The following is a 25,766-nucleotide window of genomic DNA, read 5'->3' as shown; positions in this document are numbered from 1 at the left end:
CTTTGGGGAAAATAAACAGCCCCCGGCATGTCTGTACACTGCGTCGCGAGAGATGCATAAGGAATGCTGAGAAGGGTTGGTATTACTTTGTGAAGCAACCTTTAGTTCTTTCCAGCACGTATTGGGGTAGATAGAGTGAGGAATCACCTGGTCGCTCTTTAGTTTGCAGATGACGTACAAAAGAGCTAAGTGCAGTATCCGGCGACCTGCTTGCCATCTCGCTTCTACCTTCAACCCCCCTCCCCTCACCTCCCACCACCATGGTACACCTCCAGAACGAACTTCTTCCCTAAACAGGGCTCTACGGCACTTAGACGCCATACACAAATTTAACAGTTGTCATTTGAAAATAAATAATTGTTTTATCAATTAAAACGTTATTTTTAATAATCTGCAATTCTTCCATTCCCTGCAACGCGGGAACTATTAAACCCAGAGAAAAAAAGGAATAGTATCTTTTTTGTAGGAAATTTAATGTAGTTTAATTCTGCACTGGGAAACATTGTGAGGTGTGTGTGTGCCTTGGTCATTACAGAACTGTTAACGTCTTACTTTCATATCTCAGTATGCACACATCTGAGAGTAAGCCATGTTGATCAGCTATCTTTGGTTATGTTGTTATACTGTCTCTACCTGACCGCGCTCACAGAGAGAGCACTATTATTATAAGTCGAAGTATGTTGGGAAACAGACGTGGAACTGAATGGTCGGGAAATTTTTATCTGGAGTTGACCTGCCAAATATTGAATGCAGATTTGATGGAATTGACTGAGTAAGACAATGATGCGAGTATTTATGGATTTTTGAAAAAGTTTTGCGAGGACCTGATTTAAGGTAAATTTGCAATTCTCCATACTTGTGCTTAATTAGCACTCCGTTGTAGAACTCAATGTCGTAACGAAATTTGGTTGAAACACATCTCATGGATTGTTCGCAGTTAGGGAATTAGTTGTGCTCCCCACATATACATTTCTGTGAGGAATAGAGATAATTTTGGGTGGGTTAATCTTTATGTAATACAAAATTTTTCAATAATCAACTTGTTAAGGTACCAGTCTTTTTTGTATCAAATCAGTATTTTCACGATCTTGAAAACCAAGCTATAAAGCAATTATTTGCCATAAAATTGTTTCATAAAATCATTTATAGAACATTAGGACCCAAAATTATTCCCATGCAATAAATAGTGTTTTGCTTGTGTCCACATTGCACGTGGCGGTACTCGAGCTTTTGCATATTATTTTTAGCTTACCATTATAATTTAGCTTCGCTGCGACACTGCTTGCTGTGCTCCATCCTCGAGAGAACTTTTAGTGTACGGAAGTAAGTGCAAGAATAGTTCAGGGCCACAGTCATTTACACTCCTGGAAATTGAAATAAGAACACCGTGAATTCATTGTCCCAGGAAGGGGAAACTTTATTGACACATTCCTGGGGTCAGATACATCACATGATCACACTGACAGAACCACAGGCACATAGACACAGGCAACAGAGCATGCACAATGTCGGCACTAGTACAGTGTATATCCACCTTTCGCAGCAATGCAGGCTGCTATTCTCCCATGGAGACGATCGTAGAGATGCTGGATGTAGTCCTGTGGAACGGCTTGCCATGCCATTTCCACCTGGCGCCTCAGTTGGACCAGCGTTCGTGCTGGACGTGCAGACCGCGTGAGACGACGCTTCATCCAGTCCCAAACATGCTCAATGGGGGACAGATCCAGAGATCTTGCTGGCCAGGGTAGTTGACTTACACCTTCTAGAGCACGTTGGGTGGCACGGGATACATGCGGACGTGCATTGTCCTGTTGGAACAGCAAGTTCCCTTACCGGTCTAGGAATGGTAGAACGATGGGTTCGATGACGGTTTGGATGTACCGTGCACTATTCAGTGTCCCCTCGACGATCACCAGTGGTGTACGGCCAGTGTAGGAGATCGCTCCCCACACCATGATGCCGGGTGTTGGCCCTGTGTGCCTCGGTCGTATGCAGTCCTGATTGTGGCGCTCACCTGCACGGCGCCAAACACGCATACGACCATCATTGGCACCAAGGCAGAAGCGACTCTCATCGCTGAAGACGACACGTCTCCATTCGTCCCTCCATTCACACCTGTCGCGACACCACTGGAGGCGGGCTCCACGATGTTGGGGCGTGAGTGGAAGACGGCCTAACGGTGTGCGGGACCGTAGCCCAGCTTCATGGAGACGGTTTCGAATGGTCATCGCCGATACCCCAGGAGCAATAGTGTCCCTAATTTGCTGGGAAGTGGCGGTGCGGTCCCCTACGGCACTGCGTAGGATCCTACGGTCTTGGCGTGCATCCGTGCGTCGCTGCGGTCCGGTCCCAGGTCGACGGGCACGTGCACCTTCCGCCGACCACTGGCGACAACATCGATGTACTGTGGAGACCTCACGCCCCACGTGTTGAGCAATTCGGCGGTACGTCCACCCGGCCTCCCGCATGCCCACTATACGTCCTCGCTCAAAGTCCGCCAACTGCACATACGGTTCACGTCCACGCTGTCGCGGCATGCTACCAGTGTTAAAGACTGCGATGGAGCTCCGTATGCCACGGCAAACTGGCTGACACTGACGGCGGCGGTGCACAAATGCTGCGCAGCTAGCGCCATTCGACGGCCAACACCGCGGTTCCTGGTGTGTCCGCTGTGCCGTGCGTGTGATCATTGCTTGTACAGCCCTCTCGCAGTGTCCGGAGCAAGTATGGTGGGTCTGACACACCGGTGTCAATGTGTTCTTTTTTCCATTTCCAGGAGTGTAGTTACACTTCACATACAGAATAATGTCATTACACAGTTAATCAGCGATTGCGTCAGACAGCGTACATTCAGTTTGGAAGTTATTTTCTAGTTATACTAAGTACAAATCATTGAACAGTGTGACATATTCGTGTGTGAAACATTTTTCGTATTTTGGGTTTTTGTTTCCAATGTTAGCTACGAAAATCAGTAGCAATTTTATTAAAGTAATTTAGATAATTTATTTCGACCAACTGTAGTAGTTCTTTTGACGCATAATTTTTGTTGGTCTTATTTTAGCGCATTTTTATGGTGTTAGAAACTATCTACTGTAACGTCGGACAACACACACTGTTCATACTGCACAATACAGGGCTTAAGTAATCGCACTTTTCAGTATTTAGTTTCGTGCACTTGCACTCTACACTATACACATAGTTCTTTTTAGAAGAACACCTTCAACATTTTCGCTACAACCCGTGGTTTTCGAGCTAGTCAAGAAAAGAAACAATAAAGTGACTGTTAAACGCCCCCCACCCATTCACTCACACCCCATCTGTTACGATTTTTGGTATGTTATTCGTAACATTCTCTCCTACCATTCTACAATAACTTGCGACTACATGATATTTTTCCCCTGATTTTACTTCGTTATTTGGACAAATTGTGTTCTAGATACATCATGTTTGAGCTTAGAATGTTGCTGTGGTCTTCAGTCCTGAGACTGATTTCATGCAGCTCTCCATGATACTCTATTCTGTGCAAGCTTCTCCATTTCCCAGTACCAAGTGCAACCTACATCCTTCTGAATCTGCTTAGTGTATTCATCTCTTGGTCTCCCTCTACGATTTTTACCCCTCACGCTGCCCTCCAGTACTAAATTGGTGATCCCTTGATGCCTCAGAACATGTCCTAACAACCGATCCCTTCTTCTAGTGAAGTTGTGCCACAAGCTCCTCTTCTCCCCAATTCTATTTAATACCTCCTCATTAGTTATGTGATGTACCCATCTAATCTTCAGCATTCTTCTGTAGCACCACATTTCGAAAGCTTCTATCCTCTTCTTGTCTAAACTATTTATCGTCCACGTTTCACTTCCATACGTGGCTACCCTCCATACAAATACTTTCAGAAACGACTTCCTGACATTTAAATCTATACTCGATGTTAACAAATTTCTCTTCTTGCCATTGCCAGTCTGCATTTTATATTCTCACTACATGACCATCATCAGTTATTTTGCTCCCCAAATAGCAAACCTCATCTACTAATTTAAGTGTCTCATTTCCCAATCTAGTTCCCTCAGCGTCACCCGGCTTAATGCGACTACATACCATTATCCTCGTTTTGCTTTTGTTGGTGCTCATCTTAAATGCTCTTTTCAGGATACTGTCCATTCCGTTCAACTGCTCTTCCAAGTCTTCTGCTATCCCTGACAGAATTACAATGTCATCGGCGAACCTCAAAGTTTTTATTCCTTCTCTATCGATTTTAATACCTACTCCGAATTTTTCTTTTGTTTCCTTTACTGCTTGCTCAATATACAGATTGAATAACATCGGGGATAGGCTACAACCCTGCCTCACTGCCTTCCCAACCACTGCTTCCCTTTCGTGCCCCTCGGCTCTTACAATTGCCATCTGGTTTCTGTACAAATTGTAAATAGCCTTTCGCTTCCTGTATTTTATCCCTACCACCTTCAGAATTTGAAAGAGAGTATTCCAGTCAACATTGAAAAACGCTTTCTCTAAGTCTACCAATGCTAAAAACGTAGGTTTACCTTTCCTTAGTCTATCTTCTAAGGTAAGTCGTAGGGTCAGGTGTTCCAGTATTTCTACGGAGTCCAAACTGATCTTCCCTGAGGTCGGCTTCTACCGGTTTTTCCATTCGTCTGTAAAAAAGTCGCGCTAGTATTTTGCAGCCGTGACTTATTAAACTGACAGTCCGGTAATTTTCACATCTGCCAATAGCTGCTTTCTTTGGGATCGGAATTATTACATTCTTCTTTAAGTCTGAGGGTATTTCGCCTGTCCCATACATCTTGCTGACCAGACGGCAGAGTTTTGTCAGGGGTGCCTCACCCAAGGCAGTCAGTAGTTCTAATGGAATGTTGTCTTCTCCCGGGGCCTTGTTTCGACTCAGGTCTTTCAGTGCTCTATCAAACTCTTCACGCAGTATCATATCTCCCATTTCATCTTCATCTACATCCTTTTCCATTTCCATAATATTGTCCTCAAGTACATCTCACTTGTATAGACCCTCTATATATTCCTTCCACCTTTCTGCTTTCCCTTCTTTGCTTAGAACTGGGTTTCCATCTGAGCTCTTGATATTCATACAAGTGGTTCCCTTTTCTCGATAGGTCTCTTTAATTTTCCTGTAGGTATTATGTATCTTAACCCTAGTGAGATATGCCTCTACATTCTTGCATTCGTCCTCTAGCCATCTCTGCTTAGCCACTGTGCACTTCCTGTTGATCTCCTTTTTGAAACGTTTGTATTCCGTTTTTCCTGCTTCATTTACTGCATTTTTATATTGTCCCCTTTCATCAATTAAATTCAAAATTTCTTCTGTTACCCAAGGATTTCTACCACCCCTAGTCTTTTTACCTGCTTGAACCTCTGCTGCCTTCACTATTTCATCCCTAAAAGCTACCCATTCTTCTTCTACTGTATTTCTTACCCCTATTCCTGTCAATCGTTCCCTTATGCTCTCCCTCAAACTTTCTGCAACCTCTGGTTCTGTCAGTTTATCCAGGTCACATCTCCGTAAATTCACACCTTTTTGCTGTTTGTTCAGTTTTAATCTGCAGTTGATAACCAATAGGTTATGGTCAGAGTCCACATATCCCCCTGGAAATGTCTTACAATTTAAAACCTGATTCTTAAATCTCTGTCTTACCATTGTATAATCTGTCTGAAACCTTCCAATATCTCCAGTCGTATTCAATGTATACAACCTTCTTTCATGATTCCTGAACCAAATGTTAGCTATGATTAAGTTATGCTCTGTGCAAAGTTCTACTAGGCGGCTTCGTCTTTCATTTCTTACCCCCATTCCATATTCACCTACTACGTTTCCTTCTCTTCCTTTTCCTACTATTGAATTCCAGTCATCCATGACTATTAAATTTTCGGCTCCTTTCACTATCTGAATAATTTCTGTTATCTCATCATACATTTCATCAATCTCTTCCTCATCTGCAGAGCTAGTCGGCATATAAACTTGTACTACTGCGATAGGCGTGGGCTTCGTGTCTATCTTGGCCACAATAACGCGTTCACTATGCTGTTTGTAGTAGCTTACCCGCACTCCTATATTTTTATTCATTATTAAACCTTCTCCTACATTACCCCTATTTGATTTTGTATTTACAACCCTGTACTCACCTGACCGAAAGTCTTGTTCCTCCTGCCAACGAACTTCACTAATTCCCACTATATCTAACTTTAACCAATTCATTTCCCATTTTAAATTTTCTAACCTACCTGCCCAATTAAGGGATCTGATACTCCACGCTCCAATCCGTATAACGTCAGTTTTCTTTCTCCTGATAAGGACGTCCTCCTGAGTAGTCCCCACCCGGAGATGCGAATGGGGGACTATTTTACCTCCGGAATATTTTACCCAAGAGGACGCCATCATTATTTAACCATACAGTAAAGCAGCATGCCCACGGGAAAAATTACGGCTGTAGTTTCTCCTTGCTTTCAGCCGTTCGCAGTACCATCACAGCAAGGCCATTTTGGTTAGTGTTACAAGGCCAGATCAGTCACTCATCCAAGCTGTTGTCCCTGCAACTACTGAAAAGACTGCCGCCCCTCTTCAGGAACCACACGTTTGTCTGGCCTCTCAACAGATACCCCTCCGTTGTGGTTGCACCTACGGTACGGCTATCTGTATCGCTGAGGCACGCAAGCCTCCCCACCAACGGCAAGGTCCATGGTTCTTGGGAAAGGGGGGGGGGGGGGGAGCTTAGAATACGATCCATGTATCTACGACAGGTAGATGTCAATGAAACTGGATGGCACTTTTACGGTACGGAACACCTGTTTTACCCTCCTAAGCTGGAATGACCTGTCCGTTTTTTGCTAATTCTAGGCACAGTCTTTTGTTTAAGGGATATACGATTATTATGGTCAAATTGGGAGATGACCAAACCCCAAAATCTTTGCATGTTCTGACCGTGACCCCATTGGTTCTAGAGCGATTTCAGCAGTTTGTAAGTGCGACCGAATCTAGCACCAGCACTGCCTGACCGGAAAGCAAAGCAACCATAAATCTTGGTCCGATGTTAGTATAACTTCGCACTCGCACACAGCATACGCGGTTGTGTAAACGATTAGAGTTACAATTGGCTGAGACGGTCACCAAACTCCTTCAGTGTTGTTACCAGGCATGGTATGGTATACAGGGAGAGTCGCTAATTATTGCCATATAGAATAACTCCGAAAGTATGATAGTAGCTGAAGAGTTTGTGGGACAAAAGTTGCATGGGACAATGGTGGCAGTAATATGACGTTGGTTTTTTGTTGCTAGATGGGGTCGATTCAGAGATATGAAGGCCAACTGTGTTTTTTTTTACAGGGGATGCTACAGTTCGGTACTTATTTTCTGATAGCGGCTATCGAGACAATTCCAATTATGTGTAACAGGAAGGTCTTTGAAGGTCAATGAAGGTCAAAAAGGTGGCATCAAAGTCCATTTACAGAAGGTGTGCGAAGTGATGACCATTGGTATCAGTGCAGTGCTGCAATCTTCTTATCGTGGATTGAGTGGTAATCCTTATCACTTCGGCGCCTATCGAAGCACATGCTCTGACAATTCTCTCTCGTACACGGTGCAAATACTAAATATTTCCCGAATACGGCGTATTCTCCTAACGTACCATTGACATGTAAACACCATTCGGAGGTTTCGCAATACAATGCTAATAGGAACGGAAGACTAGTATCGTCGAATCTAGGGGATGTGAATGATGTATTCCTTCGAAGAATAAGTCGATATGGTTCTCATTTACGGAGAGTGCCAACGAAATTCAGTGGGAGGTAGAGACTTATACGCTGAAAGACATCCTCAACGTACTAACCCTACACGTCATACATTCAGATATGTGTATGATAAATTGAGAACAATTGGATCTTTAACGCATCGGAAACACATCCGTCGAAGGAAAGTTACTAACGAGCAAGCGGAAATCGGTACTCTTACCACTGTGGTTCGAGATCCTTATGTTAGTTCGCGTCAAATCGAAGGGAATCTGGCATGAGCCAGAGTAGTGTTGTCCATGTTCTGCATCGCTATAAATATCATCCTTACCGTATCAGTCTCCTCCAATAATTAACTGGTACGGATTGTAGGCGTCGGTTTGAATTCTGCCGATGGGCTCAACTTCAGATTCAGAGGGATGACACATTCATTTATCTGATTTTATTTACTGAAGAGGCTACATTCACGAACCATGGAAATATTAATTTACATAACATGCATTATTGGGCAACTGAATATCCATGTTGGCAGCGGAAAGTTGCACACTAAAAACAGTGGTCGGCGAGTGTATGGTGAGGGATTCTGGAGGACAGAATTATAATCCCCTATTTCATCGAGGGAAATCTTAATGGTAGGAAGTACACGACATTCCTGAAAGAAACATTAGGTCTGTTATTGAAAGATATGCCTTTAGGAACAAGGAACAGAATGTGATATCAATACGATGGGTGTCCAGCGCATTTTTCGCTGATGGCTAGAAATGAGATGCAGAGACAATTCCCAAATCGATGGATTGGACGCGGAGGAGATGTGTCGTGGTCGGCTCTTTCGGCAGACTTGACGCCTCTGAATTTTTCCTTGAGGGTATTCGTAAAAGACATTGTTTATAAAGACGTTCCAACCACGCCTGTGTAAGTAGGCTGTTTAGGTTTTTTTATTGGTAACGCCACCTCTGTATGAAAATCACTGGCTGTGCTGTGTGCAGTCTGTGGCTGCTTTGCATTGTTGTAATACTCGCCATTGTAGTGTTAGGCAGCTGGCTGTGAACAGCGCGTAGCGTTGCGCAGTTGGAGGTGAGCCGCCAGTAGTGGTGGATGTGAGGAGAGAGATGGCGGAGTTTTGAAATTTGAAATACTGGATATCATGAACTGCTATATACATTATGACTTTTGAACACTATTGAGGTTCAATAGTTCTCTATCAAAATCTTCCATTTGCTAACTATGCCTATCAGTAGTTAGTGCCTTCCGTAGTTTGAATCTTTTATTTAGCTGGCAGTAGTGGCGCTCGCTGTATTGCAGTAGTTCGAGTAACGAAGATTTTTGGTGAGGTAAGTGATTTGTGAAACGTATAGGTTAATGTTAGTCAGGGCCATTCTTTTGTAGGGATTTTTGAAAGTCAGATTGCGTTACGCTAAAAATATTGTGTGTCACTTTAGTGAATGTTTGAGTACGTTCAGTTTTGCTCAGCTGTTTGAAAAGCAAATAGTGTAAGAGGTTTATCAGCACAGTAATTCAGAAATTGTTCTAAGGGGACGTTTCACCTGGAGATATGCGAGACAGAATAGTCTGAGCATGTGCTTCGATAAGTGCCGATGTAATAAGGAAGCACTCAATCCATGAGGGGAAGATTGCACCATTGCACTGATACCAATGGTCATCACTTCGAACACCTTCTGTAAATGGACATTCATGACACTTTTGTGACCTTCGTTGAACTTCAAAGACCTTACTGTTACACATCATTGGATTCGTCTCGATAGTCGCTATCAGAAAATAAGTACCAAACCACAGCATCCCACTTAAAAAAACAAAGTTGACCTTCATATCTCTGAAGCGATCCCTCCTAACAACAAAAAACCAATGTCATATTATGGCCCCAGTTGTCCCATGCAACTTCTGTCGAACAAACTTTTCAGCTACTATTATACTTCCGGAGCTATTCTAGGTGGCAATAGCTAGTGACTCACCCTGTATAAGGGTCGCCAACAGCGTCGGATGTTGAGTGATCACAGAGATTCTGCGCACTCGTTTGGGACAGCATTTTCAGCACCTGACAGCTAGTGAGCCTCTATTTGACTAGCGGGTCTAATCGTGCAATGCCTAGGTTTTGGTGGTATTCGGGTTTTACAGTGGCCTACCGTCGCAGTGTATAGAAACTTTTGGGCAGGAATACTCGACGTCAAGGTTCCATTGGACCAGGTCTCTCCACCTCGAAGAACAAAGGCCATGTTGTACACAGAACACATCGTAACCAGTTCACATCTGTGCCTGCCAACAGAGAACTAGTATTGGACTCCCTATAACATTCTGCGTCATCACGCGCCACTCGTCAGAGACTGGCAGCAGCCACACGAGGGAATTATTGTCTCATTGGTAATCTGCATAACATCTGCGTTTGGAGTGTTGCCGTGATTGGGAAGTGTGGCTGCTAATGGATAGTGTCGCATTGTATTCAACGATGCACTACCCCGAAAGACCTTCGTCAGTTAGTGTGGCGTAGACCTGGGAGGAGGTCCCTTTCTTCCAATGCCTTAGAGAGGCATAGCGGTGTTACTCGAGGCGTCATGATCTGGTCAGCTATGGGGTATGGCCAGAGCACAACTGGTGGTTAACGATGGAACTCTAAGGCACGACAGATATTCTCCGTCCTTGTCTGTTACGTGTTCGTAAGATTATCGTGGTGCAATTCTTCAACAGGATAATACTACTCGTGGTCTAGCGGTTCTAGGCGCACAGTCCGGAACCGAGCGACTGCTACGGTCGCGGGTTCGAATCCTGCCTCGGGCATGGATGTGTGTGATGTCCTTAGGTTAGTTAGGTTTAAGTAGTTCTAAGTTCTAGCGGACTAATGACCACAGATGTTAAGTTCCATAGTGCTCAGAACCAACCATAATACTACTCGTGCACACGTGGCAAGTTTCTGTACAAACTGCCTGCAAGATGTTGAGGTACTCCAGTGGGTATCAAGATCCCCTTATCTGTAGTCAATGGAACATGTGTGAGGCCAGCTAGGATGCCTGTTTCCAAATGGAGTTACGGATCTTTTACAGCAGTTGTGGAACAGCTTGCTGCAAGAGAAGATTCAACGCGTTTACGACACCGTTAGCAGTCGAATCAGTGGGCTGATTCAGACCAACTGGGATACAACTTTATACTGATGAGTGGGCTCACATTGCAAAGTTCTTTGTAATGTGGCTCGATACTGTAATCATTGAATCAGTCCATGAAGTTTCATTTCGTCTCCTCCTCCCTTCTGCGTGCTTCATGTTTTTTGTCAGGCAGTGATATCACTCATTTTGCGGTGGTGTGAGAAGTGAACTGTGATAGTACAGCTGTATCTTTCTTAGTGAAGGAACAATTTAAAACGGAGTTCCGTAATTACTTTTTCGCCTTGCTACTCCTAGTTTCAGTTCCTGTGTAATCCTTGAGTGTCTAGGTGCTGAAAGCCTTTACATATAACCGTAAGACAGGGTGTTTCAAAAAGAATATACATGTTACAAAGTATTATTTGGTCGAAACTATCGACCACTGCGCCTCGTCTCGGCTATTGGAGAAACGAATACATAGTCTACTTTATATTAATAGCCGCCAGTTTTCAGTTGTCTTCTGTTTTGCTTACTAATCGTCATATGTTTAAAATGGCTACTCCGCAGCAGAAACCATTTTGTGTTCTCGAGTCTGCGAAGTGTAATTCCGCGATTACCGTGCAAAGACGTTTCAGGTTGAGGTACCAAATTGATCCTCCGAATGGGTGGAACATTCGTAGATGGTATCGACTGTTTCTAGATAGAGGACATGTTTGTAAAGGAAGGAGTCCTGGCCGCCCTCGTGTTCCTGAAGAAAATGTTGAATCAATTCAAACTGCTTTGCAAAGTAGATCTTCAAAATCTACTCGTCGTGCCGGTCGGGAGTTACAACTGCCTAAAACAACAATTTGGCTTGTTTTGAGACGTCGGTTGGTTATGAAGCCGCACAAGTTACAGCCATCACAAGCTCTGCGTCCTGATGACAAACGCAAATGTGTGGCGTTTTGTAAAGAGATTCTTGATGCTATTGACAATGATAACACTTTCGCACAACGCATCGTGTTCAATGATGAAGCGACTTGCCATGTTAGTAGTCAGGTAAACTAACATAATGTTCGAATTTGGGGCCTACAGAACACACATGCAGCCATTAAACATGCACGAGATTCGCCCAAAGTCTGTGTGTTTTGTGCGCCATACCTATCACGTACTTAATGCCCATTCTTCTTTGATGGAACGGTCAGCAGTATCTCACTATATTACAAAACTGGTTGTTTCCGAGGCTGGAGGAAGACCATTTTTCAACAAGACGGGGCACCTCCTCATTGGAGCCGCTAAGTGCGTGAATGTCTGAATGAAACTCTACCGAACCGTTGGATTAGTCGTGAAGGAGCTGGCGGCTTAGCATGTCCCGGCTGGGCTCCACGGTCACCGGATTTGACACCCTCTGACTTCTTCCGTGAGGTTTTCGTTTATGTACCACCTCTCCCACAGAATATGGAAGAGTTGAAGAACCGGATCCATACTGCCATATCATCACTGACGAAGGACATGCTTGCTCGAGTATGGGAGGAATTTGAATATCGATGTGATATTGTTCGTGTCGCTGGTGCAGGACACATTGAACATCTGTAATCTGAACCTGGTAGGGTCGTAAATATGTTTGTAAAGTTTCATATTGGTATGTCTTAAAGTTTAGTAAATATATGCATTCGAAACACGTATATTCTTATTGAAACACCGTCTGTTTTGTGACGTAACTGGTAAATCATATTCCGCTAAGAAACCTTAAATGTAGCTATTGCTGTTGTATTATCCGAAAATTTTGATATTTTCTGTATGAAAAAAGAGGTCTGATGATATCTGGGGTATTGAGCTTCTTTAGTTCCCTGTTGCTGGAACATGGTAAAAAAGGCCAACTACAAGATTAGGACGTTGGACGTTTCCCTGAATTCCCCTAGAGAACACCAGAGTCGCATGAGAAAGTTGACAAAGGTAACGGTGCTCCCAGTCCGGGGTACCGTAAGGCGCCTTCTCAGAGCTGTGCGAAAGACAAGTGGTTCCCTGGGAGATACCCAGACACGCTCTCGATCTGTTGTTGAAGCATATGAAGAGAAAGTGCCACCGCCATATTACCATACATAGCGCGAGAGTGAGGTGCATTTGGTGCCCAGACAAATTTTCAGCCAGTAGGGATGAAAGCCATCCACTACCAGCTTTCGTCAGTTTACGGAATGTAGCGTACAGGAGCAGAGAGGATAGCCAGGCGGAGTTGGCTTCGAGGACATGATGTTCACAGTTCGGAGGACATCTCGTCGCGGAGATATTGCAAGGTGCCCTCCCAGCCTGGCGCTTCTGAAGTCGTTGTTTGTGAGTAAGTGTGCAGTTAGCACGTGCGCTGCTTTTTCTCTGAGCAACTCACAATTTGCGTATTTAATTCTTGGCATGAGTTTCCTTTTTACAGTGGGCTTCTTGTACTGGGATCTTCAGTCGATCTTTTCCAGAATTACTGCATTTGTGAGTTGCTCAGTCCTTGAAAAGGCATTGGCTTTTTAACTACCAGTCTTCTACAGAGATTTCAGTTGTCTGTAGCATTTATTCAGTGCAGTCAATACAGACAGAAACTTCATCTCACGTGTGGGTAATATATATATTTCTATGCACAGTAATTTCTTCATCCATGAAGTGGTGAATTGTCACTACAGCTTCTTTTGATCTGCGTATCATATATTTTTGAATATATAAATTAAAGATTAACATTAACGAATGTACTCACCTTTTCTGACCCACAGAAATTTTGTGAGGCGACCCATTTCTCTAAATAATATCACCGCATGGTTCCATATGCCTGAATTGCCCATTCGCAGTGTCGGCTTTCAGGAGCCATTATCTGGAACATTTATAATTAACTACGAAAGATAACTGTTTTATTCCTTTTGTTTATGAATTTTTGGGGGTTTATTTATTGGTAATTGAACTTCACCTGCCAGCCGGAGTGGCCGAGCGGTTCTAGGCACTTCAGTCTGGAACAGCGCGACCACTACGGTCGCAGGTTCGAATCCTGCCTCGGGGATGAATGTTTGTGATGTCCTTAGGTTAGTTAGGTTTAAGTAGTTCTAAGTTCTAGGGGGACTGATGACCTCCGAAGTTAAGTCCCATAGTGGTCAGATATATTTGAACCATTTGAACTTCACCTGCACGTGCACTGAGCAATGTGAGTGCTTATCATTGATAGGGTCGCTCTGTGGTGTTCTAATCCTACAAGGTGTCGAATAGTTGGCAGAATTAATCGCGTTTTGAGTCCGCAGGTGCGACGGGTAGCTTTCACTTACTACTGGCGAACCCCAGCCTGCCCACACGAACCTTGAAACATTACACACACATAGCCCATAATACTGAAATATTTGGGTTTTGTTACAGACATTCCAATAAGATTCTGCTACAATAGTCATTGAAAGGTTCACGAAATGCCGTCTTGCAACCCATCACGTTTCATTCTGCAAATTCTATCTATGTCGAAATTCTTTGTTTTACATTCGTTACAGAGGAGTGTAAAAGTATATTATACGTGCTCCTGCCCAGAATTAAACGATCTGAGACACAAATACATTTTTATCTAACTCAGTAATAATGTAAGTCTTCCTAAGTGCTTTAACTGCCCTTTTTACTTTATCCCTCAGTGTTTTATCATTGTTTGTACGACTGTCTTATGGTTATCAGATTCAGTATGGACGTCCTCAAAGAGGTTAGATTCATTTGTTTGTCATTAAGTATACTTCCACCGTCATTGGGCTCCTGAGCTATAAGTTCACGGTAGAATTTTATAGAAAGTATTTTGTAATGTTTCACAGTATCTGTTGTCACGTCAGCAACTATGACGGGCAAGTGCTGTACGATCTTTTTTTTCTACCGTTTTGTGCGGTATTTTTCGTTGCGTTCGGTCCTGGCGGACGTCACATGACATCCGTTCAGGTTGATCGTTGATTCCTTTACTCATTTTTTTTATTACAAAGAGCAAGCTTTACAGAAGCTCTCCTGCGCACCTCTCAGAGCTAGCACTCCTTTCAGAAAGGATATTGCGGAGACTTCGCTTAGCCACAGTCTGGCGAATAATTCCAGACTGAGATTTTCACTTTGCAGCGAAGTGTGCGCTGATATGAAGCCTCCTGGCGGATTAAGACTGTGTGCCGGACCGAGACTCGAACTCGGGACATTTGCCTTTCGCGGGCAAGTGCTTTGGCTTGAGAACTCGAGCTGGCATATGTCGTTCACGGTTGATACTAAAACAACAAACAGAGATTGGCATAGTGAAGAGCTAGTGTCGTCAAAGGACACCGAGTGCCATTCTGTGGGGGTTGTGTTCAGATGAGATTCGCTTCAGTTTGTGGCTGTAACGTCGGCACCAACGTGTCCCTAGTCCACCTGGTGGAAAGTCAGGGTGGACTTGGGTTCTCGACACCCATATCCCTTCTACATCTCTTGGAACCATAGAATCATGGTATGCACAGCAACTGGATATGACAGACGGATCTGGTAATTTCTGAAGGCGGAATAAGTGCTCGGCAGAACGTGTCGTAAATGGTAAAATCAGAACAGAATGATGCAAGTAGCCACACTACAATTCAACTGAAAAACAGCCTGAGTAACGTATGGATACATGACTGGCTCTCCTGGAGATTAAATTATGAAACCGTTATCAGACAATAGATCATAAGGAAGCTGACCAACTGACAGGGGAGGCAATTGTTTCTAAACTATCGTTTCTCGATACTGAGCTTACATGTAAGGTTTTGCATATATGACCAGCATGGAGATTTCCGATCGAGTGGCAGGAACAGTGGAACGGTTCACACCGTGTTCGGAGAAAGGGGGGGAGGGGGGGAGGAGACTACGTGGAGATACAACGTATTAGTGTGGCCAAGATCTGGTCTAAACATCGCAATTTGTCAATACGAACCATCGTCACGATTATTTACAGTATGGGATCTGGACCTATTTTACGTCACATCTAAACCTCCTGATGTATAAATCGCCGCGAAAAACATTATTTTAAGGAGCAGCAGCTGACTTCATTAGACGTACAGCTCTCATAGAACATCACTATTTTCATTGAGACCAATACATCATTTCTTACAAATGTAATCTGATTGATATCAAAGAGTAATGTTACGTGTTGAAAGTGAATTTAATTTAATTTATAAATACAATATCTTACGTGAAGACTTCAGGCAAGCCGCACAGAGCTGTGACTCCTGCAACGTTGAAATGGGCGGACGCTCTCATTCGAAGTGATCGACGGATAACAATCGAACACCTCGCTCTACAGTTGGACGTCTCTGCTGGTAGTGCCGGCATACTCGTCCACCAGTTTGGGTACTCAAAGGCGTGTTCCCGCTTAGTTCCTCGCAGCCTAATAGAGGGTTATAAACAGCAACGAAAGACCGTCTGTGCGGAACTCCTTGCGCGTTACGAGGCTGGTCGTGACAATTTTTTGTTGAAAATCATCACAGGTGATGAAACATGGGTTCATCTTTTCGTATCGCAAACAAAACGGTGATCTATGGAGTGGCACAACACCACCTCTGCTCCGACGAAAAAGTTCAAAGTGGCACCCTCTGTTCCGGCCCAAAAGTTAAGCGCTGGTACGACGCTCAGGAACGGTGGAGCAGGGAGGAGTGTGAAGAAGACGTCAGCCAATAGTACGCTGACCGACCCCTCTCAAGGACGACACCAAAGCAGCACCAGCCTCTAAGCGGAGACAAAATAAGTGCCGCGCCTCCCGGTCGCGGCCCAGTTGAAGACTAGCTGTTCTGCGAGCTCTACAGCAGCGGCTTAGGGTCTGTATTGTTTCACTTGTATTAGGAGTCGTGTATACTGCAGAGATTTTCTTATTTTGTCTGTCGCACATTGCTTGCGACACATCCTTGTAAATTCTCAAAGTTGTTGTTGATGCTGTTGTGGTCTTCAGTCCAGAGACTGCTTTGATGCAGCTCTCCATTCTACTGTATCCTGTGCAAGGTTCTTCATCTCCCAGTACCTAGTGCAACCTACATCCTTCTGAATATGTTTAGTGTATTCATCTCTTGGTCTCCCTCTACGATTTTTACCCTCCACGCTGCCCTCCAGTACTAAATTGGTGATCCCTTGATGCCTCAGAATATGCCCTACCAACCGATCCCTCCTCCTAGTCAAGTTGTGCCACAAATTTCTCTTCTCCCCAGTTCTATTCAATACCTCCTCATTAGTTATGTGATCTACCCATCTAATCTTCAGCACTCTTCAGTAGCACCACATTTATATTCTCTTCTTGTCCAAATTACTTATCGTCCACGTTTCACTTACATACATGGCTACACTCCATACAAACACTTTCAGAGACGACTTCCTGACAAATCTATACTCGATGTTAAGAAACTTCTCTTGTTCAGAAACGCTTTCCTTGCCATTGCCAGTCTACATTTTATATCCTCCCTACTTCGAACATCATCAGTTACTTTGCTCCCTAAATAGCAAAACTCATTTACTACTTTAAGTGTCTCATTTCCTAATCTAATTCCCTCAGTATCACCCGATTTAATTGGACTACATTCCACAACCATCGTTTTGGTTTTGTTGATGTTCATCTGATATCCACCTTTCAAGACACTGTCCATTCTGTTCAACTGCTTCCAGGTCCTTTACTGTCTCTGATAGAATTACAATATCACCGGCGAACCTCATAGTTTTTATATCTTCTCCATTGATTTTAATTCCTACTCCGAATTTTTCTTTTGTTTCCTTTACTGCTTGCTCAATACACAGGTTGAATAACATCGGAGATAGGCTACAACCCTTTCTCACTCCCTTCCCAACCACTGCTACCCTTTCAACCCCCTCGACTCTTATAACTGGCATCTAGTTTCTGTACAAATTGTAAATAGGCTTTCGCTCCCTGTATTTTACGCCTGTCGCCTTCACAATGTGAAAGATATTATTCCAGTCAACATTGTCAAAAGCTTTCTATAAGTCTACGAATGCTAGAAGCGTAGGTTTGGCTTTCCTTAATCTATCTTCTATGATAAGTCGTAGGGTCAGTATTGCTCACGTGTTCCAATATGTCTACGGAATTCAAACCGATCTTCCCCGAAGTCAGTTTCTACCAGGTCTTCCACTCGTCTGTAAAGAATTCTTGTTATTATTTTGCAGCGGTGACTTATTAAACTGCTGGACTCTCTGACCGAGCGGTTCTAGGCGCTTCAGTCTGGAACCACGCTGCTGCGGCCGCAGTTTCGAATCCCGCCTCGGGCATGCATGTGTGTGATGTCCGTTAGGTTTAAGTAGTTAGAAGTATAAGGCAGGGCTTCCCAACGTGTGGTCCGCGGACCCCTTGGGGGTCCGCTGGCTCTTTCTAGGGGGTCCGCGGCCACCTTTCATCAAAGCCACCAAATCGTGTAAAATAATGAGTCAAATTATTGAATAAAAATGTGAAAATGAAATTCATCACTATTTTTTTTTCGTGTGAAAAACATGTGTACTTTTACTTCAGGTCGTATTCCCAAGCAGCCTTTTCGGTTCCTAAGTGAGAACGCATACACAGTTTAGTGCCGGAGAATGCGGCTTCTCTGATCGACTGTTTCGCAACAATACGGGGGTCATTTGAGCGCAGGCTCATGATGCTAGATGCGCTGAAACCTTTTACGCATGCGCGGAGCGAGTTTTGTCGACCAATCACAGCGCTCGCTGGCACTTACGCGGCCCCAGGCATCATTAAATGTTAAACCTGCTTTGTCAGTGCACTACCTATTTCATAAGTCGATTTTTGATCAGTTTATTACTTCTAACATGGATCGGTGGCTGAAGTCAGGATCAGTGAAGAAGAGTGCAGTTTCTCCATCGCCTTCACAAGAAGGGATGTTTGACGACCAAATGAAGAACAATCACAAGAAGCTCCACAGCCGGATTTATTATGTGAAAACGCTGCAAGTGCTCCATTGGTTGCAATATCCTGTGGAAGTGGAATAACCAAGAAGCGTAAGTACAACGAAAGCTATTTAGAAATGGGCTTTATGGAGACAAAGGAGGGTAAAGCTCAGTGTGTAATTTGTGCGCGAGTCCTTACGAACAGTTCAATGGTTCCAGTTAAAGTGCGCCGTCATTTTGAAAGTACTCACCCGGATTTCCTGGCTAAAGACATCGACTTTTTCAAAAGGAAGAGTGCTGAACTAGCTGCTTCTCAGCATTGCATCAAAACTCATGCAAAAACAATTAATGAAAATTCATTAAAAGCTTCTTTCTTGGGTAGTTATCGAGTGGCAAAAACAGACAAAGCTGATACTATTGCAGAAAATATCATAAAGCCGTGTGTTAATGATATTGTTTCTTGCATGCTAGACGAAAAGGCAGTAAAGCTTGTATCTTCGATGCCATTATCAAACAATACTGTCAAGAGATGCATTGTTGACATGTCAAATGACGTGAAAAACACTCTTGTTTCTCGCATCCAACACAATTCATTTTCTCTGCAGATAGATGAATCCACTGACGTTGCAGGATTAGCTATTTTATTGGCTTTTGTCCAATATGAATATTCTGGATTTTTGAACAGGACCTCTTATTGTGCAGACCACTACCTGCCAACACAACAGGTGCTGAAATATTCCGTCTATTGGATGATTTTTTAAGGACTAACAAAGTTTCATGGTCTAATTGCATCCTAGATGTGTGCACAGATGGTGTAAAAGCTATGATCCGTCCTACAGTCGGAGCAATAACGAAAGTAAAAGAAAACGCCAAGAATTGCAGCAGTAGTCTTTGTGCTCTCCACAAATATGTTTTAGCTACGAAGCAAATGCCTGTTTCGTTCAAGAAAGTTTTAGACGAACCCATTCAAGTCATTAACTACATAAAATCAAGGCCATTGAAGTCGTTTCACAATAGTGTGTGAAGATATGGGAAGCCTTCATCGTTCCCTGCTTCTCCACACTGAAGTGAGGTGGCTCTCGCGTGGGAATGCACTCTCTCGGTTGTACGAATTAAGATTGGAAGTCTTAGCTTTTCTTTTGGAGCATAACACCAAATTAGCAGACCTTATTAATGTCGAAAATTAGCAGTGTATACTTGCCTAATTGTCAGATATTTTCTCCAAAATGAACGAAATGAATATTTCACTCCAAGGGCTAAGTGTAACAAAGGTCACTGCTATCGACAAAGTTCGAGCATCTAAGAGGAAAATAAATTTTTGGGCAGAGAGTGTCGAGGAGAGGGAGATCGCGTGTTTTCCTCTTCTCAAGGAGTTTTTGAAAAACAAAACATTGGCGCTTGGGAAGAATTTGTTTCATCAAATCCTGGAACATCCCCGAAGCTTGATATCATTGTTGGAGCATTATTTCCCAACAGCTGAAGATGAGAAGCTGCAGAAATACGAATGGGTGGTCAACCCATTCACTGTATGCAAAAAAACGAACATTCTATCATCAAATGAATATGAGTTGTTCACAGAAATTGCCACAGACCCTACCTTGAAATCAGGTTTTGACACTGACAGTTATTCACACTTTTGGATCCGTTTGGATAACAAGAAATACTACCCCCTTGTTGAAAAGGCAAAACGTGTACTTCTTTAGTTTGCCACAACATACATGTGTGAATCTGGATTCTCGATCTATGCTGCCCACAAAACAAAGTACGGAAGCTGTCTAGATGCGGAACCAGACATCCGCCTCCAGTTCGTTCGTGATGTGTTTGTATCCCGAATCATGGGTCTGCCTCTTTTCTTCACAGCAGCGCTGAATGGCCGTGCAGTCTGGGGCGCCATGTCGTCGTAGATTGCGCGGCCGCTCCCACCGGAGGTTCGAGTCCTCCCTCGAGCATGTGTGTGTGTGTGTGTGTGTGTGTGTGTGTGTGTGTGTGTATGTGTGTGTGTGTGTGTGTGTGTGTGTAAGTTTTGTCCTTAGCGGAAGTTAAACTTAAGTTAATAGTGTGTAAGACTAGGGACTGATGACCTCAGCAGTTAAGTCCTATAGACGTTACATACATTTGAACATTTTTCTTCGGATTTCACGAAAAACCACACACACACACACACACACACACACACACACACACACACACACACACACACACACACGACCTTTACCAAATATGCATGCTCCTTAGACAACAGTAGCCAAACAGTGGAAGTGAACAGACCACAAGCGGCAGCTTGTCAACAGGGAACAGTTTGGGCGTGACGTTGATTGCTCTTGGAGGAAGGCAGCTCCAACGTGTGAAATGTTAGTTACCAAGTAATTTTAATCAGGCTATATTGTGTTGAACAAAGGGAGTAAATCCACTAGTAGGTGTCTCGATACAGTGGGAATTCAAACTGGATCATTAATTTCAAGTTGTTTTCATTCATCTCTAAACCAAAGACTGTTGATACTTCGGGAAAGGGGGGGGGGGGGGGAGGTCATTGGGAACATGGCACTTGCATTAAGATGCTTTCAGTTCCCATGGGTTTTTCACTGAAATTTAAAGTTACTGTGCTCTTGACTGACTTGGGGTCCGCCATGGATTTTCGACTGAAGAAGGGGTCCGCCAGCTGAAAAGCTTGGGAAGCCGTGGTCTCAGGGATTGATGACCTCAGTCCCATAGTGCTTAGAGCCATTTTCAACTTATTAAACTGATAGTTCGCTAATTTTCACACCTGTCAACACCTGCTTTCTTTGGGATTGGAATTATTATGTTCTTCTTCAAGTCTGACGGTATTTCACCTGTCTCATAGATCCTGCTCACCAGAGTTCGTCAGGGCTGGCTCTCCCAGGGCTATCAGTAGTTCTAATGGAATGTTGAGTACTCCCGGGGCCTTGTTTTGACTTAGGTCTTTCAGTACTCTGTCAAACTCTTCACGCAGTATCATATCTCCAGTTTCTCAATGTTAAGTATTGTCATTGATCTCACTGTAATAAAAATTCATCAACACGATTTACATGAATTGTTGTCTAGCTATCCAAGAAAGCAGGTTTCCTAGACACCCCATTTCGACGAGTAGACAGCACACAACACCCTCAACCACTAAAGTCACGGCGACGTCTTTTGAAAGTCTGAAGGGGTTGTTCTGTTTCATGTCCTCCATCATGGTGCTACGATCAGCTCTCAAGCATATTTTGCTACCTTCAGGAAACTGAATAAACGATTTTATCGTGTTCGTCACCACAAAAATGTAAACGAAATTCTACTTGTCGATGACAATTCAAGGTCTCACGCAAGTCTGTACATCCGAGAGGAGCTCAGGAAACTTGATCGGATTGTTCTTCCCCACCCACCCTACACCTCGGATCTGGCACCCTACTGTCTTCAAACTGTCTGGTCCACTGAAGGATGCACATCCTGGTTGGCAGCACGTGGATGGTGGTGAGGTTGTTCATGCGACAAGACATTGGCTCCGGCGTCGACTTGTTGAGTGGTACACTGCGGACATACACTTTCCCAGTTAGGTGGCGTAAGGCTTCGCACAGAACGGAGATTTCGTTAAAAAATTGGGTTTTCTAGCGAAAACAGTGGGGTGTGAAAGGGAAGCAGTGGTTGGGAAGGGAGTGAGACAGGGTTGTAGCCTATCCTCGATGTTATTCAATCTGTATATTGAGCAAGCAATAAAGGAAACAAAAGAAAAGTTCGAAGTAGGTATTAAAATCCATGGAGAAAAAATTAAAAACGTTGAGGTTCGCCGATGACATTGTAATACTGTCAGAGACAGCAAAGGACTTGGAAGAGCAGTTGAACGGAATGGACAGTGTCTTGAAAGGGGGGTATAAGATGAACATCAACAAAAGCAAAACGAGGATAATGGAATGTAGTCGAATTAAGTCGGGTGATGCAGAGGGAATTAGATTAGGAAATGAGACACTTAAAGCAGTAAAGCAGTTTTGCTATTTGGGGAGCAAAATAACTGATGATGGTCGAAGTAGATATAAAATGTAGACTGGCAATGACAAGGAAAGCGTTTCTGAAGAAGAAAAATTTGTTAACATCGAATATGGATTTAAATGCCAGGAAGCCGTTTCTGAAAGTATTTGTATGGAGGGTAGCCATGTAAAGAAGTGAAACGTGGACAATAAATAGTTTAGACAAGAAGAGAATAGAAGCTTTCGAAATGTGGTGCTACAGAAGGATGCTGAAGAGTAGATGGGTAGATTACATAACTAATGAGGAGGTATTGATTAGGATTGAGGAGAAGAGGAGTTTGTGGCACAACTTGACTAGAAGAAGGGATTGGCTGGTAGGACATTTTCTGAGGCATCAAGGGATCACCAATTTAGTATTGGAGGGCAGCGTGGAGGGTAAAAATCGTAGAGGGAGACCAAGAGATGAATACACTAAGCAGATTCAGAAGGATGTAGGCTGCAGTAGGTACTGGGAGATGAAGAAGCTTGCACAGGATAGAGTAGCATGGAGAGCTGCATCAAACCAGTCTCAGGACTGAAGACCGCAACAACAATTGGAATCATGAATAAAACCAACCTGCTTCCAGAAAAAAATGTATTGCATTACTTACTGAATGCCCCTCGTAGATCAAAAAGAAGTGAAAAGAAAACTGATTGTTCTTGCACCGCAGTGGTACCAACCGCTCACGGCTGGTCTCGCAGATGCAGCATTCCTCAGACACGGGCGGCAGCAGAAGTGAGGCTCCAACGACAGCAGCCGGACCCGCCTGGAGTCTCCAGCGGGTGCCCGCCTGCGTTGTGCCTCCCGGCTGCCTTCCCTCGTCGGTAATGAAGACATAAACCTGACGGCCCGCCGCACCCAGCGCCCGTAACGAGCTGCCGTCCTCCCGTAATTGACTGCGGCCGCTTTATATATAATTCATAATTTGGAGCCCGCGTAGAAGAGGACATAAATCTCTCCCCGGTTCCGTCCAGAGAGGGAGGCCATAAAAATTAATCAGCTGTTTCTGCAATTGGCTCCAGTCGTCCCTATGCCGGATGAGGCATAAAAATGAGGACAGGAAACACACAACTAATCCGTAGGGGGCGTGGCCGCTCGAGATGGAATTCGTCTCCCAAACAGGGAGTGCGGCCGTCGGCGAAACGGCTCGCGGCTAGTTTACCTGCCATCTCCGCTGGCTAATTAACTGTCATTTCATAATTAAGTGCGTGAAAGCTTCTTTCAGTCTCCACTCCTTCCGAATGGATATTGTCCGTTTTGGTTTCACGGCCTCGGATGTCTCATTTCATCATCTTGTTGATTCTTGCCGGCTCGACCTCGTATATATGTGGAACATTGCTAATTGGGTCTCTTGCAGGAGCGAAGGTAATCATACATCAGTTTTTTTGTACCTCGTACACACAATGAGTGGATTGTAGGTGTCCTTTACTGTAATTGCCATTTTCACACCGTCGTCACAGAGTATTCTTACTGTCTTACCAGCGTGATGTACCATATACACAGATGTCTCCCCGCCCTTTCCCTTTATGTGAAACACAAACACACTTATAGGATAATGGTCCGAAAAAACTCAGGCAATGACTTTTGCCGCTAAGTCACGTCCACTTACCTGTCACCTTTCTGCGCAAATTATATATGAATCCTAGAAACGCAATTCTACCCATTCTATACTAAAGCGGCAAAGAAACTGGTATTGGCATACGTATTCAAATACAGAGATGTCTAAACAGATAGAATATGGCGCTCGTGTCGGCAAAGTCTATATAAGACAACAAGTGTTACTGCTGCAGGTGTTAGAATGGTTACTGCCGCGGCAGATTATCAAGATTTAAATGAGTTTGAACGTAGTGTTATAGTGGGCGCACGAGCGATGAAACAGCAACTCCGAGTTAGCGATGAAATGGGGATTTTCCCGTACCACTGTTTCACGAGTGTACCGTGAATATCAGGAATCCGGTGAAACATTTAATCTCCGACAACGTTGCTACCGGAAAAAGATCCTGCAAGAAATGGAGCAACAACAACTGACGAGAATTATTCAACGTGACAAAAGTGCAACACTTCCGCAGATTACCGCAGGTTTCAATGCAAAAAAAAAAATGGTTCAAATGACTCTGAGCACTATGGGACTCAAGTTCTGAGGTCATCAGTCCCCTAGAACTTAGAACTACTTAAACCTAACTAACCTAAGGGCATCACACACATCCATGCCCGAGGCAGGAGTCAAACCTGCGACCGTAGGGGTCTCGCGGTTCCAGACAGTAGCGCCTAGAACCGCACGGCCACTCCGGCCGGCAGGTTTCAATGCAGGACCATCAACAAGTGTCAGCGTGCGAACCATTCAACGAAACATCATCGATATGGGCTTTTGGAGTCGAAGGCCCACTCGTATACCCTTGATGACAGCACCACGCAAAGCCCCACGCCTCGCCTGGGTCCGTCAATACCGACATTGGACTGCTGATGACTGGAAACATGTTGCCCGGTCGGACGAGTCTCGTTTCAAATTGTATCGAGCAGATGGACATATACGGGTATGGAGACCTTATGAATCCATGGACCCTGCATGTCAGCAGGGGACTGGTCAAGCTAGTGGAGGCTCTGTAACGGTGTGGTGCGTGAGCAGTTGGAATGATATTGGACCCCCGATACGTCTAGATACGACTCTGACAGGTGACACGCACGTAAGCATCCTGTCTGATCACTTGCATCGATTCATGTCCATTGTGCATTCCGACGGACTTGGGCAATTCCAATAGGACAATGCGACACCCTACACATTCAGAACTGCTACACAGCGGCTCCAGGAACACTCTTCTGAGTTTAAACACTTCCGCAGGCCACCCAACGCCCGACATGAACATTATTGAACACGTCTGGGATGCCTTGCAACGGGCTGTTCAGAAGAGATCTCCATTCCCTCGTGCTATTACGGATTTGTGGACAGCCCTGCAGGATTCACGTGTCAGTTCCCTCCAGCACTACTGCAGACATTAGTCTAGTCCATGCCACGTCGTGTTGCGGCACTTGCGCGTTCTCGAGGGGTCCCTGCATCATACTAGGCAGGTGTGCCAGTTTCTTTGGCCC

The sequence above is a fragment of the Schistocerca serialis genome, chromosome 4 (genome assembly GCF_023864345.2).
Source record: "Schistocerca serialis cubense isolate TAMUIC-IGC-003099 chromosome 4, iqSchSeri2.2, whole genome shotgun sequence".
NCBI lineage: Eukaryota > Metazoa > Arthropoda > Insecta > Orthoptera > Acrididae > Schistocerca > Schistocerca serialis.
This window is presented reverse-complemented; position numbering follows the sequence as displayed.